Here is an 18,597-nt window from a genome sequence, read left to right as displayed (position 1 = left end):
AGAAACAGTACATAATGTGGTGGTCTGCTTGGTAAAGGAGTCTGGTTAGCTATTTAACCAAACCTATTTTCTCTTCCTCTTCAGCGCCCAGCTAGACCATATTTCCAGACTCCCTTGCAGTTAGATGCATCCATGTGCCTGAATTCTGGCCACTGGAATATGGAAAGAAGTGAAGTACACCGTGTTCTAGGCCTAGTCAATCCTATGCCCTCCCTCTTCCCATTAGCCTGCTGGAAGGGAAGGATTGGAGTTTCTGGAATAGATGGCAGGCAAGATCTAAGGAGCCTGCTTCCTGAATCTGAGCACCTCCAGGTGACTCAGAGAACAAGAACTAAACTACTTTGTGAAGCCTCTGGGAGAGTTCAGGGTTTATCTCCTATAGTTGTTCGAATTAATAACATTCCCTCAGTCATTAATAACATTCCCTTATAGTGCTTTGCATCTATTGGGGTGGACAGATATAAAGTAATCACCCAAATTATTTAGGCAAAAGAAAAATGCCCTGTTCAGGCCGGGTGCAGTGACTCATGCCTGTAATCCCAGCACTTTGGGAGGCCAAGGCAGGCAGCTCATGAGCTCAGGAGATCAAGGCCATCCTGGCTAACACCATGAAACTCCATCTCTACTAAAAGTACAAAAAATTAGCTGGGTGTGGTGGCAGATGCCTGTAGTCCACCTATTTGGGAAGCTGAGGCAGGAGAATGGCGTGAACCCAAGAGGCGGAGCTTGCAATGAGTGACAGAGCGAGACTCCCATCTTAAAAAAAAAAAAAAAGACAAACGCCCTGTTCAGTAAGACAATACAAGGGCAAGCCTAAATAGATTACAGAGTCGCTTTTAAGAAGTTGAAATTTCAACTGTGATCTGAAAGAGGAAAATGAATTATTTTATTATAAAGGAGGCAGTATAATAATGAAGATAATAATTTCAACTGTGATCTGAAAGAGGAAAATGAATTATTTTATTATAAATGAGGCAGTATAATAATGAAGATAATAATTTCAACTGTGATCTGAAAGAGGAAAATGAATTATTTTATTATAAAGGAGGCAGTATAATAATGAAGATAATAATTGTTCCCATATGATAGAGTTGTTCTAAGGATTAAGTTAGTATTATGTTTTAAATAAGCTAATAATAATTATGTATATTAATAAATTAAATGCACAGAACATTGCCTAAATTGTAAATGTTTATTATTTTTGTTGTCTGACTTTTATTTTTTGGAGATGGAGTCTGGCTCTGTCACTTGGACTAGAGTGCAGTGACGCGCTCTCCGCTCACTGCAGCCTCTGCGCCGCCACCCATCCCCCCACACCCCCACCCCATTCAAGTGATTCTCCTGCCTCTGCCTCCGGAGTAGCTGGGATTACAGGCACCCACTATCACACTCGGCTAATATTTTTGTATTTTTAGTAGCGTCGGGGTTTCACCATGTTGGCCAGGCTGGTGTCAAACTCCTGACCTCAAGTGATCTGCCCATCTCGGCCTCCCAAAGTTCTGGGATTACAGGAGTGAATCACTGTGCCCAGCTGTTGTCTTACTTTTGAGTTGTACTTCCTAGGTTTAAGTCCCAGCTCTGGCTCCTACTTGTTGTAACCTTGCGAAGGGTACTTAATCTCTCTGATTCTCATTTCTTCACCCATAAAGTATTGACGGTAATGATACATAGTTTGTAGAGTTATTTATGGATCCCTCCTCAGAGCCCAACGTAATATGTAACAAATGTATGGCCTTTTCACTTCAAGTTGTTTTAGGCTCCATAGAGATACTCTAAGATCCCTGTTCAGAGAGACCTTGCTGTCATACACACAAGAATTAAATAACCATTCAAGGCATTGTGTGATTTCATGTCAATAAGAGTGCTTGTATCACTGTTGTGGTCATGCATCAATCTGAATGATCAAAGGACCTTTGACTCCCTTCTGAGGTGCTGCTCAGTTGAATAGTCGACATGCCAGTAGATTACTGTAGTGTGGCTATTCTATGGATATCTGTAGAGCAAGATCATCTTTCTTAGCAAACCCTTTTCTGTGTCAGTTGGTTTGAATTCTCTAAAAGCTAGAGATTTATTATTTTGGTTTCATTTTGAAAATGCAGCCTCTTGTGTTTAAATTTATACAAATTACTCTTAGATTTAGTCCATTTTTAAAAGAGAGGATTGAAAAAAAGAGAGAGAGGGTTGGATTAGATAAGTGGTTTTCAGATGGGGTTGGAAGAGCCCCTAGAATTTATGGTTCTCTTTGTCAAACACCATGTAATTCTGTCCTTTGAAACATAACTAATAGTACAATTATATACTAAAGTACATACCTTATTATTCTTTTAAAGTAATTGATTTTTCAGATTTTAATATGTTGTTTCTCTATTCAAAAAAATTAAAAATACAAAAGAAAGAAAAAAAAAATCTGTAATCCAACCACTAAAGGATGCTTAGTGTTAATATTTGGTAAATTTTCTTTCAATTTTCAGTTTATGCATATATATTTTTTCCCACAGAATTTGAGTCTTACCATATATAATGCTTTTTTTCTTAGCCTTTAAAAAATAATGACATTAGTGAGATAACTCACATAATATAAAATTCACACCTTTTAAAGTGTACAATTTAGTGATTTAATTTAGCATATTCATGGAGTTGTACAATCATAATCGCAATTAATTTTAGAATATTTTCATCACGCCAAAGAGAAACTCCATACCCATTAGCAGTCACCCCCCTCATCTCCTTTCCCCCCACCTACCAGTCCCTGGTAACTGGTAATCTGTTTTTTGTCTTTATGGATTTGCCTATTCTGGACATTTCATATATGGAATCACACAATGTTTGGCCTTTTGTGACGGGCATTTTTCACTTAGTGTAATGTTTCTAAAGTTCATCATGTTATAGCATATGTTATTACTTCACTACTTTTTATGGCTGAATACTACCTGGTTGTGTGGATATACCACTTTTTATGTATCCATTCATCAGGTGATAGACATTTGGATTGTTTCCACCTTTTGACTGTTAAAAACAGTGCTTCTGTGAACATTCATATGCAAATTTTTGTGTGGATATATGTTTTCAATTCTCCTTTTATATATACACCTAGGAGTAGAAATGCTGGGTCATTTGGTAATTCCATGTTTAATATTTTGAGAAATTACCAAACAATTTTTTAAAATGGCTACACTTTTCATTTTATAGGCTGTTTTTTCATCTATCGTAATATCATGATTATTTATATATGTCATTAAATTTTCTTTGAAAAAATTTATTTTCCTTAAAACGCTCATGACAGATTATGAAAATATGTTTAATAGTTGACCTACGTCCATCATATGGTTACGCAAGCAAATTAATCATTTTCCTAATTTTGGACATTTTACATTATTATTATAAACAATGATACAATGACATTTGTATGCATGTCTATTTCTTTAGAGTATGTAGAGGTGGAGTTATCGGGTCAAAGGGTATAGACATATTTAATATACTTTGATACTTTGATGCCACACTTTTCTTTCAGAAGAATTATCAACCTATACTTTCACAAAACTGTGTCCTTTGCTAACTTTTCTAAAGAGAACTTAACAAAAACTTGTATGTATTAGTTCTATTGCTGTATAACAAATGACCTCAAGTGTAGTGGCTTTAAACAATAGAAATCTATCATCTCAGTCTCTGTAGAACAGAAATCTGGCATGGTGTGGCTGTAATCTTTGCTCGGGGCTAAAATTGAGGTGTCAGCTGGGGTTGCACTTCTCACCTGGGGCTGGGATCTTCTTCCAAGCTCACTTGTTGGCAGGGTTCATTTCCTTCTCCTACTTTCTATTCATTAAATTATGTTCTTTTTCTGTGAATTAGGAAAAGGTACACTTTAATGCTATTCACCTTTAGTAGTTGAATACCTATACTCTGCAGGCATGACATTTGAGAACCAGTGACCTAGATTAATTTTAAGAACCTTCTAGGTATAATATTTTCAGTTTGTTAGCTATGTGGCCATCTTTTTGCAATGGAAACCCAACCTTAACTGAATTGCTGGTCCTTCAGGGGGACTCCTACAATTAACAATGTCAAAGAGACATTTTTTAAATGGAGAGTTAACATTTCTTTTGCTTGTTACTGCATGTTGAAATACTTTTTTAAATTATCAAGTGCTCCATAAACATTAGCTCTCACTGTTGTTGGCATGTATATTTTGGGGGAGTAGTGTGCAGTCTCACTCTCATCCCCTTTTAGGATTGTGCCTGTCTCGGAATTAGAAATGTCAACAGCAGAGATACCAATAATGATAACAACCTTTCACAAGTGTGTTCTGTGGAACTCTAGCCCTGCAAAGTATTTTCTTGAGCAAAGCATTCCATGATAATCAAGTTTGGGAAACATCATATTTCATATTCCTATTCCTTCCACACCCCTCTGAAAAGTTATAGGTGTATGAAAAAATTTGTTTTAATTAGTAGAGCAAGTTTTTCTTGACCATGGAATGAGCATGCTGTGGGCAATGCTGACTTATGCGTCTCCCTCCCTTCATTGGTCAGGTTAAGCAGAGTTGACTGGGTCATCTAAACGCTGGGTGATGATTAAGAGCTCAAAGTCCTGGGTTCTGGTGTCCTAGAGCAAATCACCTAACCTGTCTAGGATGCTAATTCACCCTTGGTAAAATGATGATGGGGAATTAATTACACATTTTAAAGCCTCAGTTCTAACATTATGGGATTCTATCATTTATTACAAAAGTATAAAGGAAAAATTTCTCATAAACACAACCTTGCAGAAAATACAATAATAAAAAAACCATGGCAAAACCAAAAAATAAAAATCATCTGCTGGACCTCTCAGGAGCAATTGGATCGTGAGAATCTTTACTCATGAATTTTCGCATAGTCACATAGTGTAGACACATGTACCTGTGGGCATATAGTTTGTGATGTTCTGTCTAAAATTTAGAGGTAAAGTGAAAGTTTTACCTCTAAATTTTACTAGATGCATTGAGATCTGGAGGGGCAATGAGGCAGACAAATGGAACTGGTCAGGCAAGCACATGGGAAGTGGGACTGAGAAAATCACGGTGGCTTTGCATATCAGAAATATGTGTGTTACATGCTAATCTTATTTACTCATGCACTAATGCATTGGGCAGGTACCTCTCTACTCCATTTAACATAACTTCTACCTTGTTTGAGGGTAAATTTATTAGTGTTTCAAAACATCTGACATTTATACTGCTTTTCTAGCCCCATTCTATTTCTCTTTTAGTGAATGTAGTGAGTGGTTCCTGTTTCAACCCAAGCACTTGGCATTCACGTCTTGCTTGCTCCTTGGTGGCTTCTGTTTGTTAGTTTCTACTGTGGCTTTTGAAGAAAGTAACTGGGTTTGATTAAATTTGGTACACTCTTCAATTATATCAAATTACAGTGGAAGTGTTATTCGTGTTTTTTGTTTGCTGTCTTAAAAGGCAGCTAAAACAATATCCACATGGACAGGTCTTTAACTTTCATGATTTTGATGGCGTGTGGTATGTAGGTCAGGATTAGGTGATATGAGAGGCAGTGTAGCTTTTAATTAAGGCTTGCTACATGCTGGTCTTGGTCAAGTTTTTTTTTTTTTTTTTTTTTTTTGTCTAAGCTTCTGCTCTTTAAGCTGTGTAATGGAGATACTCATGCTACTTATTTCATTATGTGTTCTAAGACTTCAGTGAGGTGATACGTGGATACTGTGCTAAAGGCACACAGTTCTTGGTACCAAGTAAGTATTCAATACATTGGGAATACTATTTTTATTATTATTGGAAACGGAATTATGTGAGGCCTACAACTGATAGAACTGGTTAGAAATTTTAATTTGTATAGAAAAGAGTAAAGATATGAAAAATAAAAGAGAGTGTGAGAAACAAGCTTAGCTTGCTCTAAATGTCTGTTTCTTAGTTTTGTGAGCTTGGCAAGACTTTACTTCCCTGTGCCTTGAATGAGTACTCTTGTGGCTTGCCTTACAAAACAATTCCAAGGATTAGTGAATTTATATTGAACTCCTAGACTCTCTGATTGCAAAGTAGGAAATATTTTTTGCAGCTGTGATACATTAATGTTAGCATGAACCCAGGCACAATTACTGGACTTAGGTATTTTTTTCTGCTGTTATTTAACTTTTTTTTTTTTTTTCTTTTTTTGAGACAGAATCTCACTGTGTCACTCAGGCTAGAGTGCGGTGGTGGGATCAAAGCTCACTGCAGCCTCAACCTCCCAGGCTCAAGTGGTCCTCCTACCTCATCCTCCCACGTAGCTGGGACTACAGGCGCGTGTCACCACACCCAACTAATTTTTGTATTTTTTGTAGAGATGGGGTTTTGCCATGTTGCCCAGCCTGGTCTCGAGCTCCAGGGCTCAAGTGATCATCCACCTGCATCGGCCTCCCAAAATGCTGGGATTGCAGGCATGAGCCACCATGCCCAGCCTGCCCTTATTTAACTTATGAAGCCTTTCAGCATTTCTTAGTGACCATACTGAGACTAAGCAGGTACTGTACTGCCTCCCAGGGGTTCAGCGAGGAGGAAACTGTGGGGCAAGGGCACTGGATGCTCAGCATGTCAGGTTTCAAGCAAAACCTGCTTTTTTGTTGTATTTTGTTTCTTCCTGATCAGAGCGAAATTTCCACAAAACTTCCTTCTCACTTAGACAAAGCTCAGGAAACCAGTTGTGTAAGAAGATTATAACAGGATGTACTGCAACTGAAACTCTTCTATTGGAGATGTAAAGATTAGCTTAAGCAAGTGATCAAATGACAGTTCCCCAGGAGCCCATGGAAATGGAAAAGACAATAGCAAACTCATACTATGAATCTGTGGATGGGGACTGAAATGTTCTAAGGGCCAGGCCCTTAAGGAAGGTGTCCAGGACAAATGAGAAGCTCCTTGATGGTTTTTCATTAACATTACACCAAACAATAACCAGACTTTCTTATGATGTCTATACCATTAGCCAAAGAGAAACTGACTTTTATACTTACATGATCAAGAAGGTAACTCACTGTCTAGGTATGGCTCATGCCTGTAGCCCCAATGCTTTAGGAGGCTGAGGCGAGTGGATGATTTGTCAGCCCAGGAGTTCGAGACCAACCTGGGCACCATAGTGCAACCTTGTCTTTACTAAAAAAGGAATTAAAAAAAGAAAGAAAGAAAAGAGAGAGAGAAAGAGAGAGAAAGAAAGGAAAGAAAGGAAGAAAGAGAAAGAAAGAAAGAAAAAGAAAGAAAGAAAGAAAGAAAGAGAGAGAAAGAAAGAAAGAAAGAAAGAAAGAAAGAAAGAAAGAAAGAAAGAAAGAGAAAGAAAGAAAGAAAGAAAGAAAGAGAAAGAGAGAGAGAAGTTAATCCTTAGGATTTCCTGTCTACTTTTTGTTCAGGCAAGTAAGGAAGTGAAAGTTTTATCCAATGTACTTAAATTGCAGCACACTGAAAGCTCAAGTGCAGAAACTAGTTTTTGCTGTTACATGCCTCTCATGACACCATTTGGAGGTACAGCTCATGGGAGGAGTCAGCAACCCGAGTTAGACCAAAAACCCCTGAGCCAAACTGCCTGAGATTGAATCCAAGCTTGACCTCTTCCAACTGTGTGCCGTTGGGCAAGTTTCTTGACCTCTTTGTGTCTCAGTTTCCAAATCTTTAAAATGGAAGAAGAGCAGTATCTATCTCAGAGTTACAAGGATTAAAAGGATTAATAAATGTATAATGCTAAGAACACTACTTGATGTACATAGTAAGCACTAGATGCGAGTTAGCTACTATTATTTTGATAGCTTGGTGGTTAAAGGTGTTGGTACTGGACTCAGATGGCCTGAATTTGTATCCTTGCTCTCTTACTTATGAGCTGGCTTCACACAGTTACCTAACATTTTAGTCTTTATATTTGTTAAATGGTTAGACTTCTTCCTTATTCTTTTTTCATTTTTGGAGGGGGGATATCATGATGTTGCCCAGATTGGAGTGCAGTGGCTATTCACAGATGTAATCATAGTACACTACAGGCTCAAACTCGTGGGCTCAGGCAATCCTTCTGCCTCAGTCTCCCAAGTAGCTGAGACTGCAGTTGCACTCTAGTCTGCCCAGCTCAAATGGTTAGACTTTTTGTGCCTATTTTATTGGACTTATGTGAGAATTAAATGAGAATTTGCAGAGAACTTCATAATTCACACCATGTCTGGTATATATTAAACACTCAATAAGTGTTAGTTATTGGTTTCTTGTTTTTTTTTTTTTAGATTTCAGAGATAACACAATTAGCCCTCAAGCAGAATATTGGAAAATCTGAGAGTAATAGCTTTTGGGGGCTTATCTCCACCTTCCATTGCTGGAAGATTGTTCCTAGATTTGTGTGCTAGCCACTGAACGACATAGTCAACTGTTGTCTTTCTGAGTTCACCCTCCAGAACATGGTGTTCTATAGCAGATCTTGGCAACACATCAGGTTCCAGGAAAGCACATGAATCATGATGGGACCCTTTAATCTGTACCTCTGAACTTCATAAAAAACATATGATTCTATTAGCAGATCCCTAGCTAAGTTCCATCTTCCCTGCTGTTCTTACATCCTTTCATCTCCTCTCTTCGCCCACTGGCACCCACTTTCCATTGCTTTCTCAACTCTTCGCTGGTCTCCATGTCCAAGCCTCTCTTCCTGCTGGCTTTGACCCAATCCCCAATCCTTTCCCACCTGGACTCCTCTCCCACATGCTCCCTTCCCAATGCTTCTTCTTCCCATTCTTCAGAACACCTCCTATGCTATGCACAAGCTCTGTGTACTTCTGCCTCACTCGCCACTCTCCTTCCTACTCTTTTCCTTTATGGTGGTTTTGTTTTTCACTGAAGACATCACATACTCTGCTGTCTTCCCACGTGGAAGTCCCACCTTCTTCTATGGGAAAGGGGGGAGGATTTTAGTTTCTCATCGCTCTGTGCTGAGAGTGGATGATTGAACAGTCACCTTCTCCCTAACTCTCATGGGATGTTCATGTCATCTTCTGAGGCCCTTGCTATCGCATTGCCACATCTCGTTTCCACCATCCTAGAAGGAATATTGACAACAGAGCCTGGCACATAGTAGGCATTCCAATATGTACCATGTGAACAGAATAAATGAGTGAGTGAATAATTGATTCTTCCTAAAACGTTTTAGTACCTGCCACACTTCTTTTTGCCTATCCTAAGCACATTTTCTATAGAGATGGTAGGTGTGGCTTGCCCCTGGGAGTACAGTGGCAAACATGATGTGGTTCTTCTCTTGGAGCACGCCATTTAGTGAAGGGAAGATATATTACATACATAAATTAATTACAGTTGTGAGAAGTATTTGAAGAAAAAAATGCAGGGTTTTATGGGGCCTAACCTATGGGTGATGAGGGTAGCCAGTGAGGGCTTTTGTTGGGGAGTGAGGTTCAAATCTGTACTTGGGAGGCACTAGTAATTAGTTAAAGTCAAGGAGGGTGGAGAAGGAGGAATAGGAAGGAGTGTTTCAGGCAGAGCAAGTTGCATGTACAAAGGTCCTGAGGAGTGAAGGAGCATGGTACACATTGAAGGAGCTGAAAGAGGACCAGAGATGCAGGGGCAGGAGTAGGGGGAGCAGGTGAGGGTACTGAGAGGAGGATAGGGGTCAGGCCTAGGGGCTTCAGCACTCATTTTGTTAACCTTGATATTTCTTAACATCATGGCTGTCCACTGTGTACAAAGGATTTTGCTCTCCATGTTTTACACATTATACATTTCTATCCCTATAAAAACTCTTTGTCTTGCCTTCAACTCAGAGTGATCACAATGGTGAGTTTGGAAACAAATTAGTCATAATAAATCAGGATTGTTGGACAATTAAGAACATGAGCTTTGTCCAGACCTGGGGACTCAGGCCTGTAATTCTAGCACTTTGGGAGGCTGAGGTAGGTGGATCACTTGAGCCCAGGAGTTCAAGACCAGCCCAGGCAACATGGCAAAACCTTGTCTACAAAAACTTAGCTGGGCATAGTGGTGCACACTGTAGCCCCAAGTACTCAGGAGGCTGAGATGGAGAATCGCTTGATCCCAGGAGGTGGAGGTTGCGGTGAGCCGAGATTGTACCACTGGATTTCAGCCTGGGTGACAGAGCAAGACTCTGTCTCAAAAATAATAATAAAAAAAAGAGCATGAGCCTTGCAAAGGCAAAGCTGGGTTTCAGGTCCTAGCCTCGTCACCTTGCTGCTAGGTGATCCTGGGCAGGTTTGACCTGTCTGAGCTTTCATCTGAAAATGAAGACAATAATCTTTACCATGTGGATTTGATAAGATTAAATAAACAAATGTAGTAAAAGTGCTGAGTACAGAACTTGGGTTGCATGAATTGTTCATTACATGGCTGTGCTTCTTGAAGGTCAGGGAGCATTCAGAGTCCCTGTGCAGTAAGAAACAGAGTAGTCCAAGCCTTTTTTCAGCTGTGTCCCACCTTTTCCTGGCAGAGCCTTGAGCAATAACTGGGGTGGCAGTTCAGGTTTATTGATGTTTTATTCTGTGACTGCTTTCTTAGGGTATGAGCCAAAGACTTTTTCTCATTCTTTGTTCTAAACTCCAGAGTATTTGGCACCAGGTTTAGTCCTAGCCTTTGTTTCTCACTCCTTAGGGAAACTATCTATTCTTCCTGTTAGCTTGTGTCTGCCTCCTCCTATTTTTACTGTCTCTGGCTCTCACATCACCTAAGCCTGACTCCCCATATTTTTATTTCCCGCCCCAGCTTCTCACCCAACTCGTGCCTTCACCTGTCCTGGATTCTGGACCTTTGTATCCCCTGGTCACTGGAACCTGATTGTCTTTGTTTTAGCTATCCACCAATCTGGTCCCAGACTCTTGGATTGCACTGGGTTGGTGATACCATTTATTCCTTTTCTTCCCTTTAACCTCTCGGCTCTGGAGCCACAGCTCATGTCTGACACTTGCTTTATGGAGAAACTTAAACCTTGTTTTCCAGTCTTAGACTCAGAATCATGGCCAATCTTCTCTTGGCCTTATGTGCTATGTGCAAAACCTTATGCTGTTGCTGCTTTTATTTTTTCCTGGATGAGAAAGACATGACCCATGGATTCTCATCATGAATTCTACAAGCCTCACTATGCTGTACTTTAGTCAGATCGCAGGCATGAGGCTTACTGCATCGTATTTGCCTACCCCCATGAAATTATGAAATCTCTGCAGACAGCAGTTGTCCTTAATTATCTTCATGTCTCCAGTATTTTGTTCAGGGCCTGTAATACAAAAGAAGGCCTTTAATTAATGGTTTTCAATATTAATTGGAAATTGTCACTCTGCCAGAAAAGACAAGGTCAGCCCACAGCATCAGGGAGGAGTAGGACCATTGGCTGTTAGAGGGCAGCAGGGACCTTGGAATAATTCCAGAAATGGTATCTCAGCCTCAAGTTATTTGGGGAAATGTCCCATGGTCATCTGACAGAGTCAGTGAGGTGACCAACCTCTCTGCTTGGAGAAGACTTTCTAGATAACCATTAAGGCACAAAAATTAAATTGCTGTGTTTATAGCCTTTCCCTCTCCTTTAACCTGTTAAAGATAAGTCTGTGTTTGCTTTGTCAGTGTCCTCTCTTTAAAGAGGCAGTATTTTGGCTAGCTGAGAGAGAGAAGCTAAGTTCATCTATAGAACAATCTATACTCTCAAGGGGAGAAGAAGAGGCACAAAAATCACAAAGATCTATGTGGAGACAGCAAACTTGGGGGAGGTCATTTTGCAGGAGAGTGTTCTGCAGCAGCTAAAGGATGACAAGGAATTGGAGAGGAAAGGGAAAGGGTGAATGGGCCCCTCTGATGTTCTCTAGCAAAAGGAAATAAAAGATTTAGCTTGGGAATTAGCTTTCTCTGTCTTTTTCATTGTTCCATCCCTTGCACCAGGCACAATGCTTGGCACATAGATAGCTCTCAGTTAAAATTTATTCAATTAATTCCTTAAATAATGTTTGTGGCTGTTGGAATTGTATCCTTCAACAAATGATGCTGCCCAGACTATAAGACCTATATATAGTCACATGATTCACAGTGTTATGGGGCTTGGAGCATGATCTTTTGAGACCCTAACTCTGGTATGGTGGAGGTATTAATGGAGAGGCAGGGGAACGTGTACCAGCCCACTCCCAACTCCACAGTGAAGTGGCCATGCCTTTCTGTGCGTTAGTTCAGGACCAAGGACAGCATTCCTTGGATGCTCCCCTCACATTTTAATGCAGTTATTCCCATGCTTGTGTGTGATTTCAACATCCTCGGTCCCTTGTCTTTCCATTACACCTGCTCTGCAGCTTTCCAACTGGGATCAATCCAATACTGACTTCTCCACTTCTAGATATAGACTGCTAAGTACTTCTGGAGAGAAATGACAAAACTAAACTTTTGGATGACACATAATTTCACGGTCTGTTATCTCAGCTCCACCAAGCAGTCCTAAAATGTCCCTTGTAATCACTCTGTACCCCATGCCCAAAATGGTATTCCAAACCTGCATCACTCCAGCTATTCGCACCTTTGCCTTTCTGTTCTGTCTCCATATATGACTTTGCCTCCTATTTCCAGGAGGAATTGAGGTTACAAGGTGTGAATTCCTTCAACTTCCTTTTTACACTCACTTTGCTTTCTTTGTTCACCCTTAAAGGAAAAGGTGTCCCTTGGCGTCTTCAAAACAAAACCCCCATCTCTGCTTCTGATTTTCCTCCCCAACCCTCAGGTCCTCTAGGACCAGACCCTGTTACCTCAGATATTCTCCCCTTCTTCTTGATCTCTGCTGGATCTTCCCAATATACTGGTTAGTGACCTGGACAACCATGAAATCCTGTCATAATCACAAGAACTTCTTGAGATTTGGGGACCCTATTTCTACCTGACTGAATCAGAGTCTTTGGAGGTGGGCCCTGGAATCTACATATTTAAACAGGATTCCTGGTTCAGAAAGCACCATTAAAAGCTCTGCCTTTCCTCTTGCTGCCCCCAAACATCCTCCACCCAGGAGCCAGAAAGACTTCTTCATAATGCAAATCTGATCATCTCATTCATTGCTTGTTAAAAGCCAGAGTTTTTGTTTTCTTTAAGTTCAAGGCAGGGCACATGGCACATCAAACTGGACAATATGAAGAGAGTTTAATGCTGGTGATATTTACAAAAGTGTGGCAGGATGTGGGACACAAATGAGGCCTGAGCAACACCCCAGGGCTAGCAGCAATGGGCCTGAAGGGAGAAGGGGAGGGAGCAGTTATTTGTGCAATGAGAGAGGGCTGCTTGGCCAGATGTGAAATTAGTGGAAAGCGGCATCTAGCCTGCAGCAAGTGGCAGGAAAGTACAAAGTAAAAGAAATACTCCTCCCTCTGCTTCCTCCTTCTGAACCTGGGTTAGTGCTGGCCATTGGGTGAGGATAAGGGAGACTGTGGTACAGTGTTTACAGGCTAGCCTCCAGCCTCCAGAGCATGGAGCAGGTGGAGAGGGGAGGAGTATGGGTCTTGGGGAAAGGGAACATGCAAACAGAAGTTACATACCATGGTTTCTAATCAGCGCTCTTAAGATAGGGGCTGAACCCTCATGGTGGCATATAATGCCCTCTTCCAGCAGGCTTCGTCCTCCTGCCTTGCACCGTCCCCTGTAACCTCTATGCAGACTGTCAGGCTCTGCCAGTCTCAGGCTATTTCCTTGCTCACATCTGTTTCATCTCTTTGCTCATGCAGTCTCCTATGTCTGAAATGCCCACTCGGCTTTTGTTCACCTAAAAACTCCCAAACTTCCTGCAAAACTTAACCCAAGTGACACTATCTCCATGAAGCCCGTCTTTAGCCTTCTCAGCAATAGAATTGGCCACTGCTTCCTTCGTGCTCCCATCATACTCCATGCTTCTCCACCATCATAATAGCAGAGTTGACCCTCTGTTCTGCATCCTCAGATTCAAGCAATCACAGATATAAAATATTCGAGGGAAAAATAACAATTCAACAACAAAAAATAATACAAATAAAACAATGCAACATAGGAACTATTTACATAACATTTGCATTGTATTGGGTATTATAAGTAATCTAGAGATTATTTAAACTATACAAGAGGACGTGTGTGGATTTTTGCGAATAGCCACTTTATATAAGGAACTTAAGCATTGTGGATTTGGGTATCTGAGGGGATCCTGGAACCAATGTCCCACGGATACTGAGGAATGACTGTATTAACATGTATGGAATGCTTACTATATGCCTGGCACTCAGAAGTTTGCATGTGTTAACTAATTACATACTAATAATAACTATATTATCCCCATTTTATAGGTAAGGAAACTGAGGCACAGAGTGGTTTAGTAAGGTTTCACTGGATTACCAAGCTAATAACTAGTAGAGCCAGGCAGTCTGCTTAACAACTCTGCCATAAAGTTTCATGGCACTAGTACCTCTCAACTGTATTAATTTGTTAAATGTCTATCTTCCCCTACTCAAGCACAAACTCACCAAGGACAGGATGGTGTTTTATTTACCTTTTACTCACTACCCTCTTGCCCTGCCCCTGTGCTTAGCACAGAACTTGGCAAATAGGGAGTATTCAGTAGATGAATGAGGGAAATGAATGAGTGAAAGAAAAGCAATCTTTTACAAATATTCCTTCTTTATAGTTGAGAAGGCTGCAACTCAGATAAGCTAAATAATTTGCCCTAAGTCCTAGCCTATGCTATAATTTCAATCCAGGTCTTCCCCACTACAATGCATGTCTTTTTACCTACCATATCAGGCTGCTTTCAAAAGGAACACAAAATTTTAATGCTGTTCAATTGTCCCCAAATAAAAAATATGGCAAGCTGGCAAAATATTGGTTCAGTTCATGGAATTGAGGTCAAGATCCAAAGCAGAAACTCTACCCAGGGGCCGGGCATGGTGGTTCATGCCTGTAATTCCAGCACTTTGGGAGGCCAAAACAGGCAGATCACTTGAGGGCAGGAGTTCAAGATCAGCCTGGCCAACACAGTGAAAACCCATCTCTATTAAAAATACACACACACAAAAATTAACCAGGCATAGTGGCACACACCTGTAGTCAGGAGCCTGAGGCAGGAGAATCACTTGAACCTGCGAGGCAGAGGTTGCAGTGAGCCGAGAACATGCCACTGCCCTCCAGCCTGGGCAACAGAGTGAAAGTCTGTCTAAACAAACAAACAAACAAACAAAACTCTACCCAGGAATAAGAAGCTAGAGCTGGTGGGTGAGGCTAGGGATATGGAACAGAAAGAAAGTTCTAGGTCAGAATCCAAGTTAATATCCAGAAAGTTGGGGTTTAAGAACCACAGTTCTGGAAGCAGAGGACAGACATTTGCAGTGGAATAGTTTGACAGCATCTGAGACAATCCTGCCTCTTTTTCAAGCTATCACTTGAGCAAACAGAGGGTGGCCAGGATTTAAGGAGTATGTCTTCTGAGGAGCAGGGTGGGGTCTAACCAAAGCCAGATCTATAGGTCAACTCTCTGGGGGCTCCAGTTCTGTTATTGGAAATAAAGTACCAGTTAACTCAGAGCTCCACTGGCAACTCCTAAAATGAATAGGGAAAGAGAAATTTCTCCTTTCTCATAGAAGGCTCCTTCCTTCCATTAAAAACTGTTTTAAAGCATGCTCATCAAGGTTGGCCAGTCTCCAAGGAGTGAGGTAATGTGTTGTACCCTACAGCCACAGGCATATACCAGCCAGTGGTCAGCTGTCACTATGAGGTACTGTCAGCCAATTTTAAAATTGAAAAATACATGCTGTGATAATGACTTATCATCTTATCTAAATTTTAAATAGTTAAGATGCCTGGCTTGGAGTAGTAATGTATACAATCAATCAATAATCCCTTATTTTTAAACATAAAGAAGGAGGCATACATGTTCTTATTAATAGAGGATCCGTTTTTATCCTTGCCCCACAATGAGTAAATGTTCAGCATATATGTTAAGAACATTAGTGTGAGGGGTCCCCAGATGTTTGCTATTCCACTCACTCAACCCACCCCTCTCTGATAGTGGCTCCATCCTAAGGAGAAAGAGATGGGCTTCCCTCTCTTTCCCAGGAATGCTCATCCCCCAGCACAGGCCAGTTTGTTCTTCCTAGTGCCTCTCAGATGGCCCCTTCTCTCTTTCCTTTATTACCTTCTCAGTCTAGACTCTAATTGTTCAGTTACTGGGTCAATTGCCTCCAAGGCATTTTCAGCATGGAGATATGCTTTTTGAGCAAAACTTCCAAGCCTGTCCACAATTTGATGCCTCTACACATTGAACAATTTTCTTGACTTTTCCTGCTATTCACTTTAATTGGGGGATGTTTTCACCATGGTTCTTACAACAGAAGATCTGGGTTCATTGTTTTTACTATGCCTTCAAGCCATGTTTCCCCAGCTTCCATCTTTCCCCAACATACAGGCTCAATTCCCATGTCTCTTTTTTCTTCAAATCCTCCCCATCTCTAGGGCCCTCTTTTGCCATGAAGCTTTTCTTGACTGTACTGGCCAACACTAATCTACTTCTTCTGATGGCGACCTTGTACATGCCAGGCACCATGCTAGACACTTCATACCCAACCGCATGCTTAATCTTGCCAACAAATCTGGGAGGAGAGCTTCCCCTTTCACAGATGAATAAAGTGAAATTCAGGGAGGCTAAGCAGCTTGCTCAAGACCTGATGGCTAGTAAGTGCTGTGGCTGAGCCCTGATCCTGGAGTTACTGTGAAATTAACCCCTATTCCACCGAGACGTAGCCATCCAGCTTGGGCCTGACCCATGCATGGACCAGAAGGGCTGGAAGGAGTGTCCTGCTCACACCCTGCTTCCCTGTCCCTCTCACACCATCCTGGCTAGGGATAGTTTTCTCCAAGCCAGAGGCATCACTAAAGCTCTTCATTTTTTTTTCTCCTCTGGGAAGAGGAGTTCGTTACCTCACTTCTTACTCCCTGCACATTCCACCTCAGGTAGACGTTCCTGAAATATATGCACACATCTTAAGCCTTCTTTACTTTCTTTCTACCTTTGTCTAGCTACATAGAAAGTCTTCCTGCGTTTTGTGTGTGTTTGTGTTTGGTTTTTATTTTTTGTTTTGTTTTGTTTTGTTTTGTTTGAGTCACTTTCACTCTGTGGCCCAGGCTGGAGAGCAGTAGTGCAATCATAGTTCACTGCAGACTTGAACTCCTGGGCTCAAGTGATCCTCCTGCTACTCATCCTCCCCAGTAGCTGGGACTACAGGTGCATGCCACCATGCCCAGCTAATTTTTTTTTTTTTTTCATTTGTAGAGATGAGCTATTTCTGTGTTGCCCAGGCTGGTTTCAAACTCCTGGCCCCAAGTGATTCTCCCACCTCAGCCTCTGAAAGTGCTGGGAATAGAGGGGTGAACCACTGTGCCTAGCCTTCCTGTTTCTTTCCCCCTCACTGCTCCCCTCCCCCTCTATTTGTTATCACTCTTATTTGGCCCTCTCCTCTCTCTCAGTATTAACTCTTGTCTTCCCGTTTTTGTCTCTTTTAACCTTTCTCTTTCATTTCATTGCATTGAGGAGCTGAAAAACCCTGGATGGTGGTCGAGTAACAGCTGTGCTCCAGGGCACTGTTCAGGAGGTGCAGCATCATTCTGCCTGCATTTGGCTCCCAGTTCTGCCAGTTTCTTACCTTAGACAAATAGCTAAAACTCTTTCTCATTTTTCCCATCTATAAAATGTGCATGAGAGAAGTTACTGAGGCTGAAGTGATACTCCTTTAATGTTTGGCTGTTATTATTGTTTGCATTTGAATTTGAATGTTCTTGGACAGGGCCCGTGGTCTCTACTCTTTACCTTTCCTGTTTCCACCACTTTGCCTGAATTACCTGTTTCTTTTATTTGCTTGACTCCTATAGATATCTGAGTTTGTGACCTACATAGACAAAAGGTGGGAACTCTTCAGAATGTCTCTCTAAAATTGCCATTTATTTCTTTATTCTCCTACAAATAGACCAGCTTATTTTCAAGCATCAATAGTGGCTCTTACTTACATTATTTTTTGTTATGTTTCATCCCTAGAATTTCAATAAGAATTTTCTGTCTTCATTTCTCATGTAATGAAGAGGGTTAGATGAGTCTGACCCAATGTCACCAGGTGGCCTTCCTATGTGAGCTCTCACCAGAAGTTTCTATTCACCCACACAGATGCACTGGTGAGCGATGTGGAGATCACTGAAGAGCCCATGGTGCTGATGGGGGAGAGGGCGTACATCACCTTCCCTCTCAGTAGCAGCTTGGGCCCCTCCTCTAGCGTTTCCAGCTACAGAGCCTCCTTTGTCAGGGAGCACAGGGTGTTTTCTTTCCCTCTCTGCCTCCCACTTCCTGCCCCATAGCGCACCATTGATCCTGGCTCCTGTCTTCATCCTTCCATATCCAGTTTCCTACCCCAAACTTCAAGCATTTTCTAGGAGTGTAACCGCTCCCCCCTCCCCTCCCCACCCCTGCCCCGCTTCCAACCCCAGGCGGTTCATCATTGCTTCTCTTTAAATGAACATTCTGCGGCCGGGCGCGGTGGCTCAAGCCTGTAATCCCAGCACTTTGGGAGGCCGAGACGGGCGGATCACGAGGTCAGGAGATCGAGACCATCCTG

General features: G+C 41.4%; 1 protein-coding gene and 1 long non-coding RNA gene across 2 annotated transcripts in view; one reads left to right on the top strand and one right to left on the bottom strand.

Moving 5' to 3' along the window:
• LOC108519217 (1-phosphatidylinositol 4,5-bisphosphate phosphodiesterase epsilon-1-like) overlaps positions 1-18,597 on the top strand; it is a 147,766-nt gene that overhangs the window by 65,521 nt on the left and 63,648 nt on the right. The gene's annotated exons all lie outside the window — the stretch shown is intronic.
• Positions 10,821-18,597, bottom strand: part of LOC108519222 (uncharacterized) — a 35,916-nt gene continuing 28,139 nt past the window's right edge. The window contains exon 4 of the long non-coding RNA XR_001882572.1: positions 10,821-11,237. This is a non-coding gene — a long non-coding RNA (uncharacterized LOC108519222). The remainder of the gene's footprint in view (positions 11,238-18,597) is intronic.

Source organism: Rhinopithecus bieti, unplaced genomic scaffold (genome assembly GCF_001698545.2).
Source record: "Rhinopithecus bieti isolate Rb0 unplaced genomic scaffold, ASM169854v2 scaffold_48366, whole genome shotgun sequence".
NCBI classification, from domain to species: domain Eukaryota; kingdom Metazoa; phylum Chordata; class Mammalia; order Primates; family Cercopithecidae; genus Rhinopithecus; species Rhinopithecus bieti.
The sequence above is the reverse complement of the archived record's forward strand: the minus strand, read 5'-3'. Positions and strand labels throughout refer to the sequence as shown.